The following is a 14,616-nucleotide window of genomic DNA, read 5'->3' as shown; positions in this document are numbered from 1 at the left end:
ATTCTCTAATGGAATACCACAGGGCTTTACTCTTGGCCTGATTTTGTTGTATATTTTGATCAGAGGATGCACAAAAGGATAGAGACGAGATGCTCATTAGGTTAGTGGTTGGACCCAAAAGTACAACTTTTGGATAGCTGATATGATACACAATAGAACTGTGAACCAAAAAGTTTCTGATCATTTGAGACAATGGTCCAAAACTAAGAAAATTAAATCTAATAAGAAAAAAGTAAAATTCCATGCTTGCATTAAAAAATTGATAGGGGCAAGATGGAGGAGAAAGGAATAGAAAAAAGTTTTCTGAGCTCTTATTTCCATCAGGCAGAAGGAATAGGAAAGATGAAAAAAAAAAAAACTGATTGACTCTGGGGAATTTTTGTCAAGTGGACTAAAAGGACGGCATAAGTCAACAATATCATGTAACAGGAAAAACAAATGCTAGCAGAATTTTGTGCTACATTTTCAGATGTATAGCATCTAGAACAGAGGAGATCATATTTCACAGCCAGGACACCATGGTATCTGGGCACCAGATTTTAGAAAGTTCTTTGACAAACTTCAATACCAGGAAAGGAAAATGATTAGAATGGTGATAATTTCTTATACGTTTTTCCTATCTACACACTCTATAATTTGGCCATACCAGTTTACTAGTTTTTTCACACACACACACACACACACACACACACACACACACACACACACACCACTCCACCAATCCATCTACATGGTTTTTTTTTGCATTTGGTCATATCTAAAAAGTGCTCCTTTCTCATCTTTTTCTCTTGGAATCCACTTAAGCACCACTTGTTAGGTGAAGCTTTTCTAGATAATCCCAGATGTTTGCACCATCCACACCAAGATTACTTTATATTTTTATTCTTACATACATATATGTTACCTCAGCACTTACAATGACAATACAACAGCAAAAACAAAAACATTTGTATAATGTTATGTGCTGGTATACTAAGCAATTTGACATTTATCTCACTTGATCATCACATTAGGAGGTATTGCTATTATTATTCACATTTTAGATTTCTTAGGTTAAAATGTAAACTTAAGGAGAGGAATTTTTTCATTTTTTTGTATGCTCAATACTTAGAATAAACAGGTATTTAGTTACTGTAATTGCTGAGAGGTTAATTGAATATAAGAAATCATGTCATGCAAAAATCAGTAGAAGAAATTAAGGATGTTTAGCCTAAGACAGAGAAAATGGGGAATGGAGCATGAGCATGTCAGTCATCTTTAAATATTTTAAAGATCTACCACAAAGAAAAGAGATTAAACTTTTTCTGCTTAACTTTATTTGACAGAACTAGGATCAGTGGCTAAAATGTACAGAGAGGCAGAGTTCCACTTATTGTGAAGGAAAATGTCTTCATTATAAGTGCTCTTTAAAAAAGGGAATGGTTGAATAGATGTCGATCAATTGGGAAATGGCTGAATACATTATGATATATGAAAGTAATGGAATATTATTATTCTATTAAAATGATGAACAGACTGACTTTTTAAAAGCCTGGAAAGATTTACATGAACTGATGCTGAGTGAGGCAAGCAGAACCAGAAAAATATTGTACACAGCAACAAGCTTGTGTAATGATCAACTATGATAGAGTAGGTTCTTCGTAGCAATTCAGTGATCTAAGGCAATCCCAATAAACTTTGGATGGAAAATGCCATCTGCATCTAGAGAGAGAGATCTATAGAAATTACATGTGGATCAATACACTCTTATTTCCACCTTTTTTTTTTCTCATGTTTTTTCCCTTTTTTTTTTTTCTCTCACAACCTGATTCATTTGGAAAAATCTAAAAAATGAATGTATGTATATAATGTAAAATCAAATGTAATAAAAATAATAAGAATAAATAATAAGAAAGAGACTAGAAGAACAAAAAAAATGAGCTAGATAATTTTAAAGAAGGATGGTGGTGGAAAGACTACCTCAATAGGTTACCATTGGAAATAATAAAATATAGGCTAGGTATCTATTGTTGGGAATATGTAAATTAGAATTTATACATCGAACTCAATAATTTCTGAGGAACTTTGCAATTGTACAAATTCTGTCTTTATGTGTGCTCTCTCCACTTAGCAAGACTTCTTTTTCCCAAGCAAAATATCTTGAGTTTTTTCAAGTTTTTTTATGTCATAATTGTCCCATCAACATGTTATCAATTTCTGATAAGATAAATTTCAATAATAATCACAAAAATAAAAATAGATAGCATTTATCTGGTGCTTTAACATTTGCAAAGCATTTTACAAATATTACCTCATTTCATCCTCGAAACAACCCCAGGAGGTAGATACTTTTATGATCTTCATTTTATAGATGTGGAAACTGAGGTAGAGATTAACTGATTTGCCAGAGATTACACAGCTAATAAATGTCTGAAACTGAATTTGAACCCAATCTTCCTGATTCTGCATCATGTGCTCTATTTCATTCTTCCATCTAATATGCACATATGTACTTAATAAATGGCAAATGAATGAAAAGTTATTTATTAAGCACTTACTATATGCTAGGCATACTAAGCACTTGACATACAAACAAATGAGATTCTGACTTCAGAGGGCTTACCTTCTAAAAGAAGTCAATCTATATAGAGGAGTGGGGACTATGGACAAGTGACAGGAAAATGAGAGACAATGGTGACTGGAATAAATAAAACAAATAACTGGCATGTCCTTTCCTGGAATGGTCATGTTAGGTTGATTATTCTGAGAGACAGAATTGTAAAGGGAAAGGATAGAGGAGAAGAGCATGTCATGATAGGCCTAAGACCAGGATAAAATTAAGTATTGCCTACCACTAAGAACCCAGGGTTACATGGATAACAATTTAATTACAGGTCAGAAGTAACCCTCTTTAAAACAGTTCCCAGAACTGAATGACATATAGAATGAAGTCAATTTATGGTTCCTTGGTTTGAATACTAAATTTCTTTTAATGCTACATAAGATTACATTAGTTTTTTAAGTAGCTACATGGATGCTATTGACTCATGTTAAAGTTACAGTCAACTAAAATGAACTGCTATTAAGTCAGGTCTTCCCATATTATTATGCAATTGATTTTTAAATTAAGTACAACTTTAAATTCATTCCTATTAAATTTTGTCCTATGATTTGTGGACCATTGATTCTGCCCATTGGGATATTTTAAATTGATAATAATTAACAATTAAAATAATAATTAAAATGATATTTTACATTTGTATAATATTTTAAGTCCAGGGCTCTTTCTAACCACAGCATGTTCTTTCTCAAATTGACTTGAATCAATACTAATAAGAATGCCTTTTCTGTCTTTACCTCAGCCACTAATAAAAGAATTTATCAAGACAAGACTGAGGAAAGAGTTCTGTTATTTATCACTAAAGATCTCATTTCAGGTTGATATCAACCGATTCATCAACATTTTAGTCCATATGGTTGTTCAATCACCTAGGATTCCATGTTAAAGTAGGTGTGAATCGTATAAATCATGCAGATTACATTTCTTCATCTTATACACAAAGATGTTGAACATTTTCCTTTAATGCATTTTAAGTATTTCTCCATCCCCTGTCTGCAAGAGTTTTCACTGGCTGTTCTTCATTCTTAGAATTGTCAACTTCTTCATCTCTGCCTTTTTGGCTTCCTTGTAAACAAGTCATAGCCAAAGTCCCTCCTTCTGCAAGAAACCATTTTTGATCTTCTTTAAAACTAGTGCCTTTCCATTATTAATTATCAATTTATCATTCACACAAAGACATATTTATGTATGTACAAATATTATATATGCATACAAACAAATCTCTATATAACATATACATACTTTGTACATAGTTGTTTATATGTTGTCTTCTCTGTTAGACAATGAACTCTTTTAAGATGAAGGGCTATCTTTTGCTTTTCTTTGTATCCCTGGAAATTAGTAGTTACTGACATATAGTAAATGCCAAATAAATGGCTATTGATTGACAAGTTGTCTGTCTATGGCATTCCCCAGAATACTAACCTAGTAATTTCAAAAAATAAATGAGATGAGCTTATCATGACTTTTCCTCAGTGAACCAGTTCTCAATCCCAGTGTTCATATTTTCCTTTTCTAAGTGCTCACAATCCATCTATTTAATAGTCTATTCTAGGTTTTTTTCTGAGGATTAAAGAGAAATTCACCAGTGGATAATTTCCAGAATCTATATCCCCTACTTTAACAATTCCTAGTATTCTGATTTGTTTCTTCATTCATTTTTTTGTTCAATGACAAAAGTGATTTGTTAACTGTTAATATTATCCCATCTGCCCCAGTGGTTTTATACCTTTCTTCTTCTTGCTCTGACCATAAGCCTTTTTCTGGATTCTTCTCTTATAGTATTGTGGCAATAATTCACATATGCTTCCATTTCCATTTTTTTATACTTTAAATTGACTTCATCAGAGAGCTTCTTGGGTAACCAAGAATTAATTTAATTTAGATGCCTTTGCTTTTTCTCTATCAATGCTATCATTTGCAATAATATTATTTGTTGAGTAAACAAAAATTGATCTGAATATGTTAATTTTTATAGTCAATAATGTCATTGTTACCTGAAGAGAATTAGTATGAGGTAATGGAGAAAGGACTGGAAAAGGAGTCAGGTGGCCTGGGTTCTATTCTTAGCTGTGCCACTGACCAAGTATGACCTTGATCTTACTCACTCCCTTTCTCAACTTTCTCCTCTAGGTAACTGGGACAACAGTTTGTGGCCTTACCTAGTGAATTATTTGTATACAAGGATTAGAGGATCATGAATAGGAAGGTGATGTTCAACAAAGGCTTCACATTCCACTTTCCTTTCTACTTCTGACTTGATTTCCCTTAACCTACCTGGCCCATCTGGATGCAATCAAACACCATGAAAATAAGAACTAACCCCTCGTTTCAAAGCCTGAAAAAATCAGGGCAGGCCTAATGAAAATCAAGCACTGGACTTATATGACAGATACTCTTCCATCTATTTTGTTTATATCAGGGCAGAAGATATGGAAATAGGAAGACAGTACATTTACCCTTTGGCAAAGATTTGTGTTTTGGGCCTAATGATACAAGGAGAAGAAATGGAAAAAAGGCCAGGAGGAAAAAGGTCACTGATCCTACTCATTTTTCTTACACTAACAAAACTGGATAGATAAATTCCCATTTCTATAGACTAACAGATTTGCAAAGCTTAAAAATTATGGACTACATGGAGATTCTTCAAAAGGGTTTTTATCCTTTTAACATAAACATATTTTATACTAAAAATGAAACAACTATGAATGTGCCATTAAATTCATTCAGTATATTTCATCAGACTTACAGCTCATCTTGTAAATTCAAAAACCAGGGAAGAGAGAATTCAGAAATTTAATAACATAGCTTAATATGACACAGACAGAAGGTGGAATATAAGCTTAGCAGGTACAGTAAATACCACCAAGATGACATTCAGAGCTATGCCTTTCAGCAAATCATTTCAACCTTTCTTTGCCCCAATTGTTCTCCTCTATAAAATATAGATAATGTTATTTACCTACTACAAACACGTCCTATGCAGATTAACAAACTGCAAGAAGGATTGAAAACCTTTTTTTTATTAAATCTAAGACCTAGCAGAATAGCTACAAACAATTCTGGAACAAACACCAAGGAGACTTTTAACCAGTATAAGACATTTATAGTCACGTTACCAGAAGCTATGTAACACAGGTACTGACTTTACTGAAGGGTGGCACAAAATCAGCTTTATTAGTTCTTGTGTGGTAATACCATTGACACTTTTAGAAAAGCTATGGCACATCAGTGAACCCACTGAAGCTACAAATACACTGTTTGAAAACAGTATTAAGTAAACAGGTTATTTATTGTTTCCTGTGGACTATGAATATATTGTAATTTGTAACTGGCCCTGTGATAACTCAACACAATTCCATATAGGAAAGAAATTTTCCCAAGCAATATAACTTTCACCTAAAAATCTCAAAGCATTTTAAACCTAGGAGTAATCAGTTGAACTCAGCAATATTTATGGCACGCCACAAAGGGTAAGACTTTCTTTTCATAATTAGACTGGGAATTCTGATAGATTGGGAAGATTGCTTTTTGAAGGCTAGTATGGGAGTGAATAAGCATTTATATACAGCATCTAGTATGTGCCAAGTATTATACTAAGTACTTTATGATTATTATCTTATTTGATCCCTTCAACAACTCTGAAGAATAGGTGCTGGTATTATCCCCATTTTACAGTTGGAGAAAGTGAGGCAAATTCAGGTTAAGTGACTTGCTCAGGGTCACAAATTTAGTAAATATCTGAAGGTATATTTGAAACCAAGTCTTCCTCACACCAAGTTTAGTGCTCTATCCACTGCACCATCTCGGTGGTTTCTGTCATTGCACTTCCTGCTGATCTGAAATAGATATCCTTCATATATCCAGACAGCTTCATCTGAACACATTAAAGTCAATGTTCAAATGTCAAGGTGGCAGCAGCCTATGGATTCCTAAAGGGTTCAAATTTAATATTTCACCGAAATTCACATTTTTCTGTTAGTTTGGTCAAGTGATTTAATTATTTTTTCTAGAATAGGCTCTCCACAAGGACCCTGAAGAAGGTATAACAATCTAAAATAATAGCTGGGGCTATAGAGATATAGCAATCTTACTGCCTTTAAAAGATAATTTTTAAAAAATATTTTAAATGGGATGAATAGACAGACTGTTACCACATATTACTGGATTTTGTTAAAAAGAATTAAGATCATTATAAAATTGCCTATATTCTTGAGTATACATTTATGAAGTTTATTTAAACAAATATGAATTTATTATTCTTTATTTCCTTACATTGATTATTAGGATTCTACTATTCTTAGAATATCCCTAACTTCTATTTCTAGCTTTTTACATCCTCCAAAGATCAAGCATATAACTCTATGGGTCTTACACTGTCTCTCCATTAGCTACCATCTTACTCTGCATGCTTGCTGCCAGGAAGTCCTGCCAAGTGTTTTTCACTTCTACCCTATACTTATACTCTCACAGAACTGACCAAATGGCCTACCAACTCTTTGGGATTAAGGCAGTACTTCAAGAAGGATGGTCCTAAAATAAGTTGTCCAAAACATTCAATTTGGGAGGGCTGGCCTTCAATAACATATTAATATGGAATAATTTTTTTTAAAAAATTGAATCCATTAAATGACAATTCACAAAATAAAAAGATTTCATATTGGGAAAGATCTCAAATGTGAACTTTGAAGTAGTCTAACTTGTAAGTGACCAACTGCTGATCAGGTTAACAACCTCTCCTAACACATGACATATCTAACCTTTGAAAACTTGAAGTGAGAGAGAATTTATGACCTAAGGGAATCTGCTCCATTTCTGAATGACTCTTATTTGTAGGGAAGTTTCTTTCTTTCTTTTTTTTTTTTTTTTTTACATCAAATACAAATTTGTATTTTTGCAACTTCTAAACTTTACTCTTAGTTCTGTCCTCAGGGTCCCAAGAAGATGAATCTATTTCTTCTTTCATAGGACAATCCTTCACTTTAATCATGCTCCCTACTGAGCCTGTAAGTTATATAAAGAACTCATTTTCTGATTAAAGGTTAGACCAAATGACTTTAATGTTTTTTTTGTTTTTTTTTTTTTTTAATGAATATCTCTTTCATTTGCTCAAGAAGAGACCCTTTTGGGAAGTTTTCTATGATCTCCTGACAGTGGACCCTAGAATGTCTGAACCACAGTTGAGGTGAATAGATCTGATTGGCAAGATCCTTAGATATTATTGGAACTACTATCTACTTCTTATAACTTTCTATGATGTTTTCTCTCAATTTTTTTGCAATAAATTTTTATATTCTCACAATAAATAATTTTATATATAATTTGTATAATAATATAATTCTCACGATAAATTTATGGAAAGGGTATGAGTAAACAGTGCTTTCTGGTTATAGTGCTTTCACATACATCATATACTCTGATCCTCAAAACAACCTTATAAATTACTCTTAAATACCAAGCCCCTCCCCCCCCCCCCCCCCCCCCCCCCCCACACACACACACACCACAATTTTAAAGAGGAGAGGCAGTGTGGTTAAGGATTAATGGTTAAAAAGACACTTTAAAAACCAGAAAGTTCTTCTGGCACATACTAGTTGAATGACCCTTCACAATTGTCCTAAGTAACTCTTGAAAGCTATACATTGCAGAGAAGGTGTTGACTTGCATTGACAGAGGAAGTTTCCTTTCCTAAGACTTGTTCTATACCATAGAAATCATAGATTTAGTGCCTGTTTCTTTTAAAGTTGAATAAATTGAATAAATAAATAAATAAAGAATGAATGAATGAATTAATGAATAAATAAATGAATTGAAACCCAAAGAAATTAAATAACCTAGGGGTCACATAGGTATTAAGTATCTGAGCCAGGACTAGAATTCAGGTCTTCTGACTTCCAACTCAGGGCTTCTCTCCAGTCTCTACTATATCATATTCCATCTTTATTAAATTATTTTTATAAGAAACAACTTAGGAAGAACTGGATTCATATCCTACCTCTGACACTACTGACCATGTGACCCTGATTAAACTACTTAACTCATTTAGTTCCATAGGTAACTCTCAGGTTATAAGTCATTTATTGGCATTGATAGAAATAGGACTATCCCAAAAGAAATATTTGTATGTATCTCTGTATGTTCTAGATCTTATGTTTATTATTATTAATCCTAAAACCTAGCTTGTACATGGGAGGTCTATTTATGGATGATTATTTGAGTATTATTCCAACATTTTTGTAATGTGTGTATATATATATATATATATATATATATATACATACACATATACATGTATACATGAACTTACTTGTTGATACAAGTATATACTTATATAAGTATACATATATTTTTACATGGGTGAATGTGTTTGTATATGCTGTTGCACTTGTGATTTTATTGGTATAGAATCTCATTGTAAGGATATTCCCTTTACCAATGCAAATGGGCATCTAGTTTATCACTTAAAGTCTTAGTGAGCTGTCAGGTACACTGAGCAGCTACTTGCCCAAAGTCACATATATGGTACATATGAGAAGTGATTCTTAAGAGTCTGTCAGAGTCTTTTGGACTTTGAAGCCAGCTCTCTACACATCATATCATACCAATTATTGCTCAGCACAGATATAACTATAACCGCTTTGTCAGCCCTTCATCACACAAGAATAAAAACAGAGAAGCTTAAATTCCCTTACAAAGCTAGTCTGTTGGTGCAAGCTCATATTAGGTTCACAAGGATTCAGCTCCCACAGTGTAGCAATAGTGAAAGATCAAGCAAATCAGATTAATGCCTGAAACTTTGTCAGCAGACAGGCCAGGACCTGCTGAGTATCTTATTTTTAAGACTGTTGTATATAACTAAGAAATAATGGATATCCTTAAAGACAAAGTACTGTGAGAGTATAGAGGAATATTAAAAACAAAAACAAAAAACAAACCTAACAAACAGTTCATGCTGGTTCTATTACTTAAAAGCTGTAATTTGAGGCTAGAAAATTTTCTTTGTTGGGCCTCTGTTTACTTATCTGAAGAATAAAGGTGTTGTAATAGATTATTCTTAGGGTCATTTTCAGCAGATTTATAAATCTATGCTTTTATGATCATTATTATTAAACCTGAATCCAACTCACACATGAAAGACCATATTAGCTAAATATGTTAATAATCTGGGCTACTATTTTTAAGCATCTCTAGTGAAATTTTGCAAGTTGGACAAAGAAAAGTTTAGTAAGACAATTTCTAAAAGCGAGGATGTCTAAAATTCAGTCCTGCCTAGAAGAAATTTTAAGAGTTCCAAAGTTTTCAAACTGATTACTAGGTCCAAGACTTTAGTTAAGAGCCTAAGATGCATAAGAGAACTAAATTTATAAATTCTGCTTCCTTCTATAGAGAAAAACAAGAGATTAAATTTCTCAAGGATAGGACTGACAATCCTCAAATTAAGTCTTCCTAGATCACTTCATATCAACAATATGATTTCTCATCATTTTGTCTTTCCAGCTCCCAGTGAAAGAGGTTACAATTATTTAATTCTCAATTTTGTAAATGAAGAAATTAATATATGCAGACATTAATGATTTATGAATCTTTTATACAGTACCCTTGAAAAGTATTTTTTGTAAGAAACTGTATATTCTAAATATAATATCACATAAGCTTAGCATTTTTTCTTCTTCCATGTCTTCACATACTATCCCCCAACATATGTCATAGCAATTTATCTTTCTCATAGGCATTTTTCCTATTTATTTTGTATCATTTGTATCATATGTACAATATGCATAATATATGTATACATTTGTAATTCTCCATCAGATTATAAAACCTTTGAAGGTAATAGCTGGGTCTTCATAATTTCCAAATTAGAAAGAACTTTACAGATAACTTAAGTCCAATCTATACTTGGGTCAGTCTCCACTTGAAGATGGTCAATATTAGGGAAGTAACTTTCTGTTATAGCAGCCCATTCCCATTTCTGATAGCCATATTAGTTTTTCCTACTGAGCTAAAATCTCTTGAACTACAGCTTCCTGGTTGTATCATCGAGGTTCAGATAGAACAAATTTAATGCCTCTTCCACATAATAGCTCCTGGAAATATTTGAAGAGAGGACCAACTAAATCTTCCCTTCTCCAGGTGAGTTATTTCTAGTATTTATATCAGGAGAAAAGCTTGATAAAGGAATTTAAGTTTCCTGTATTTAGGCTTATATGATGAAGTGCTGACAAAGCAGTAAATAATCCTGTTGATGCTAGGTATGGCATATGACCTCATAATCAGAAAGATTTTGGTTCAAGAATCATTCCTGTCACATACCACATATGTGATCAGTGCCTCATGACCATGAGTAATTAATCAGATGCCCATGTGTATTGGCAGAAAAAGTATTCTTACTAGGAGTCCCATTACCAATAAAGCCAAAAGTACAATTGTATTGCCCCATAAATATACTCATCTAAACAATCCTCAAATGAAATGGTTTTTGTATCCCTAAACCCAACATAATGCTTTGTACATTATGAATATTTAAAAAACTCATTGAACCAATATCCAATGACCTTTACAGAAGAAAGAAAAAACTTTTGATATGCTTATGTAGAAAATTAAAGTCATTATATTCACCAATGTTTCCATAAAAACTGTACTGTGTCCATACAGAAATAATTAATAGTAAAGGAATAGGGCAGATCCTGAGACCTAGGACATTCTAATGAATTCTTCCCTAAAAGAGTATTTTCATTTGAGCTGAAAGTTCACTAATTACATAGGGGTTTCTATCACTTCCCTAATACCAATAGGGGAGTAAGAGAAATGATATTCCAAAAAGAGGTGATGCCCCACCCACAAAAAGACTCTGTAATTGAACCTGTGTAGTACCATCTCTAGGATCTGAAAGGAATTATTAAAAAAAAGGAGGGAGAATGTATGATTTTTGTACTGTCACTACTATGTGAGGGAAATAGATTTTACTCATTTCCTCAATTCTCTTAAGAATGATAATTATTCATTGTTTCTGATTTCTATCACAAGTGGGCCAGATTAATAAATGACATATGATACTTTAAGATTTGTGAACCATCTTCCTCACAATCATAATTCAAGGTAGGTTGTTCAACTATTTATTATTCCTGTTGTAAAGAAGAGGAAACTGGATCTCAGAGATGTTAAATGACTTGATCAGAGATTAGAAATTAAAAACTGGGATTTTAGGCTATGCCTTTCATGACTCCCAAGTCCAGTGCTCTTTCTATTATGGAGAGGTTATCAGATTCCCTAAGAACTCAGGAAGTAATTGTGTCAAATTGATAAAAGAAAAGGGAAGTCCCAGAAGTGTTAACTAGTAGGTATCAGTTTCCTACCAATCTAGTATTCTTGGACTCATACAGCTCACTTTCCCAATACTCATTAGTGCATGTATATATGTTTTCCTCACACATGTCCCCACACATATGCACCTACCTACCTGAGTTGGGGGGATGGAATTAGATCTCAGTTTCAGGAAAGTCGAAACACAGATCCTATTTTTAAGGTCAAACTTTATGTGTCTGAATGGAACCTTCCTCTAAGAGTTTTGCTATGTGGCTGAGGAAAAGGAACCTCAGAGACTGTCAGATCCGATATCCTGATTTTAGAGGTTAAAAAACAAAACAAAACAAACTGAGACTGAGAGATTGACTTGCCCAGGGTCACCAGTAGTAAGTAATTTGATTCCATCATGACAACAGTGATTCTGAGGAAGAATGAAGAGAAACAGTTTTCCAGCCTAAGGCCTATATGTAATCCCTGTACAATTGTCAGTCCCCAGATTCCTCAGCCAGCCCCACTGCAGTGCTCCTAATTGAACTGGGTAATAACCTCAAAATAAGGCTCTGCAGCCCTTCCCTCCCATTTTTCTCATGCCCGCCCTGTCCTAAGCAGGGCGCAGGGCATGGGACTGAGGCGTGTCAGGTGAAAGGGCTGGGAGCACTACTCTTAGGGATTTAGGGGCAGAAGAAGGACAACAGCTTGGCCCAGCAGTGAGGAACCTCTCTGGCAGGGCTGACGAGGGAAGGATGCTAGTAGACTTTAAGAGCCAATGCGGGAGGGAGGGAAGAGGGCAGAGGCGGCGCGTGAGGGGGCAATGCTAGGTGGTTGAAGTAAGAAGGGAAAGACAGGTTTTAAAGCAAAGCCCCTTCTGGATACGGCAGTTAGTGGCCAAAGGCAGCGGGGCAGTGGGGGAGGGGAGGCAGGGCCGACTACAGGGCAGAACCTAAGGAGGAGTGGATGGGCAGGGCTTTCCTTTACCTGGCCAGGTGTGGCGGCCGCGGTGGCTGCAGCGAAGATGCTGCGGCGGGGTCCCGAGCTGGAGCCAGAAGCTGCCCGGACTGTTGCTGCCACCGCTGCTGCCGCGGCCCCGCCCCCGCCCCTCCTCCGCCACACCCCCGTCGGCTAGAGCCGCCCCATTCCCGGGCCGGGACTCACATGCTGCCGGCGTTTGTTTGGGGGAGGCAGGAAGGAGGGACTCAGGAAACTGCTGGCCAATCCGCACTTGTCACAGAGACGCAGAGCCGGAGGCAGGGGAAGCCGGAGAGACTGGTAACCAGCAAGTAGGCGAGCTACGGGTCCGGCTCCCGTCAGGTGCGGGGACTGCCAGGCTAGCTCCGCAGTAGTGGGCAGGCTCCTTCATCCCGGCAGCCCCGGACTGTATTTAACTACCTGCTTCTACCTCTGAGCCAAGCAGGATCGTTTTGGCCCGAAGGGAGCAGACATATTCCTAACGCTCCTACGCAGCTGAAATCAAAGGCCAGGACCGGCAGCGTTTTTGCAGGAGACTAACAGGAAGGACATAGTTCCTGCGCACCCAAGACTATGGGAACTTGGAACTCCAGGGATGCTCCGGGGTTCTCAGACTGCTGGGTCCCTACACACGCACCACGCACACCTTCCCAGCTAGCTCTCTGCTATTAAAAGGGTGTCAGAGTACGTCTCGTATGTAGTGGGAAAAGGAGGACTCAAGCAGTGAAATCAAGAGCAAACCCCAAAACCTTATTTGTCACTAGGCGTCCAACCTCCACTCCACTTTCAGGCACATACATACACCTCTCTCTTTCTCTCCTCTTCCTCCTCCTCCTCTTCCTTCTTTTCTTCTTCTTTTTCTTCTTCTTCTTCTCCTTCTCCTCCTCTTTTTCTTCCTCCTCCTCCTCCTCTTCTTCTTCTTTTCTCTCTCTCCCTCTCCCTTCTTCCCTCCCCTTCTCTATCTGTCTCTGTTTTTCTTTCTCTCTGTGTGTCTCTCTGCCTCTCCGTCTCTCTCTGCTTCTCTCTCTGTATGTCTTTATCTCTTTGTTTCTCTGCATGTCTCTGTCTGTCTGTCTTTCTCTGTCTCTGTCTTTCTCTGTTTCTCTCTCTGCCTCTGTCTGTCTGTCTCTGTCATTGTTTCTCTGTGTCTCTCTCTGTATCTCTGTCTCTGTCTCTCTCTCCCTTCTCCCTTCCTGCTCCCCCCTCCCCTCAGTCTCTCTGTCTATCTCTGTCTCGGTATGTCTGCCTGTCTGTCTGTCTCTGTCTCTCTCTGCTTTCCCCAGAACTAACAAGGAAATTGCTTTAACTAGTCTTTCTTTCACCTGTCTTTTATGGCAAACTGAACATGGACTAAAAGTATAAACAGAACACTTGCTTACTATATATGGTTCACTGATTTCTTCCTTTATTGTATTATTAGAAATATTTAGTATATATATATATATATATAAATATAAATAATAGTATATTATTTACTTCTTCATCCTCTTGGATATTTAAACACAGATCTTCCGGCCTCCAGGGATAGTGTTCTTTGGATTTCCTTAATAGCACTTTGCACAGAGCCGTTTTCCCTCTGCTATCACATTCTATGTGGTAGCTGTGAGAATAATTTGGATTCCTCCGATTTAATAATTATTTTCATGTTAGTATCAGTGATTGTCTAGGTGAATAGATTCAAAATGTAGCTCAGTTCCTATATAGCTTTGATCCCACTAATGCACATATTACCAAATTCAGATAGA

General features: G+C 35.9%; 1 protein-coding gene across 1 annotated transcript in view; it reads right to left on the bottom strand.

Annotated features, from left to right (window-relative positions):
- Positions 1–12,976, bottom strand: part of LOC127549193 (formin-1-like) — a 54,358-nt gene extending 41,382 nt beyond the window's left edge. The window contains exon 1 of the mRNA XM_051977023.1: positions 12,881–12,976. The gene's annotated coding sequence lies outside the window, so the exon portion shown is untranslated. The remainder of the gene's footprint in view (positions 1–12,880) is intronic.
- Between the last annotated feature and the right edge of the window lie 1,640 nt (positions 12,977–14,616).

This window comes from Antechinus flavipes, chromosome 2, assembly GCF_016432865.1.
Source record: "Antechinus flavipes isolate AdamAnt ecotype Samford, QLD, Australia chromosome 2, AdamAnt_v2, whole genome shotgun sequence".
In the NCBI taxonomy this organism is placed as follows: domain Eukaryota; kingdom Metazoa; phylum Chordata; class Mammalia; order Dasyuromorphia; family Dasyuridae; genus Antechinus; species Antechinus flavipes.
The sequence above is the reverse complement of the archived record's forward strand: the minus strand, read 5'-3'. Positions and strand labels throughout refer to the sequence as shown.